The 811-nt window shown below is 40.9% G+C and overlaps 1 non-coding gene across 1 annotated transcript; it reads right to left on the bottom strand.

The window, feature by feature from the left end:
- Positions 1–299: 299 nt before the first annotated feature.
- On the bottom strand, positions 300–403 carry LOC130938539 (small nucleolar RNA R71). The gene has a single exon (XR_009069702.1). It is a non-coding gene; the product is annotated as a small nucleolar RNA R71 (small nucleolar RNA).
- Between the last annotated feature and the right edge of the window lie 408 nt (positions 404–811).

Below are 811 nucleotides of genomic sequence, written 5' to 3'. Positions count from 1 at the left end.
TTGGAGCAAATAATTTTGAGCTGAAACCTCAATTAGTTGCTCTAATGCAACAGAACTGCAAGTTTCATGGACTTCCATCTGAAGATCCTTACCAGTTTTTAACTGAGTTCTTGCAGATTTGTGAGACTGTAAAGACGAATGGAGTAGATCCTGAAGTCTACAGGCTCATGCTTTTCCCTTTTGCTGTAAGAGACAGAGCTAGAACATGGTTGGACTCACAACCTAAAGATAGTCTGGACTCCTGGGATAAGCTAGTCACGACCTTCTTGGATAAATTCTTTCCTCCTCAAAAGCTGAGCAAGCTTAGAGTGGATGTTCAGACCTTCAAGCAAAAAGATGGTGAATCCCTCTATGAAGCTTGGGAAAGATACAAGCAGATGACCAAAAAGTGTCCTTCTGACATGTTTTCAGAGTGGACCATATTAGATATATTCTATTATGGTCTATCTGAGTTTTCCAAGACGTCATTGGACCATTCTGCAGGTGGATCCATTCACCTAAAGAAAATGCCTGCAGAAGCTCAAGAACTTATTGACATGGTTACAAATAACCAATTCATGTACACTTTTGAAAGGAATTCCGTGAATAATGGGACGCCTCAGAGGAAGGGAGTTCTTGAAATTGATGCTCTGAATGCCATATTGGCTCAGAACAAAGTGTTGACCCAGCAAGTCAACATAATTTCTCAAAGTCTGAATGGATGGCAAAATGCATCCAACAGTACTAAAGAGGCAGCTTCTGAAGAAGCTTATGATCCTGAGAACCCTGCAATGGCAGAGGTTAATTACATGGGTGAACCTTATGGAAACAC

This window comes from Arachis stenosperma, chromosome 6, assembly GCF_014773155.1.
Source record: "Arachis stenosperma cultivar V10309 chromosome 6, arast.V10309.gnm1.PFL2, whole genome shotgun sequence".
In the NCBI taxonomy this organism is placed as follows: Eukaryota; Viridiplantae; Streptophyta; class Magnoliopsida; order Fabales; family Fabaceae; genus Arachis; species Arachis stenosperma.
Note: the sequence above shows the minus strand (reverse complement) of the source record. Positions and strands in the feature narration are given on the sequence as shown.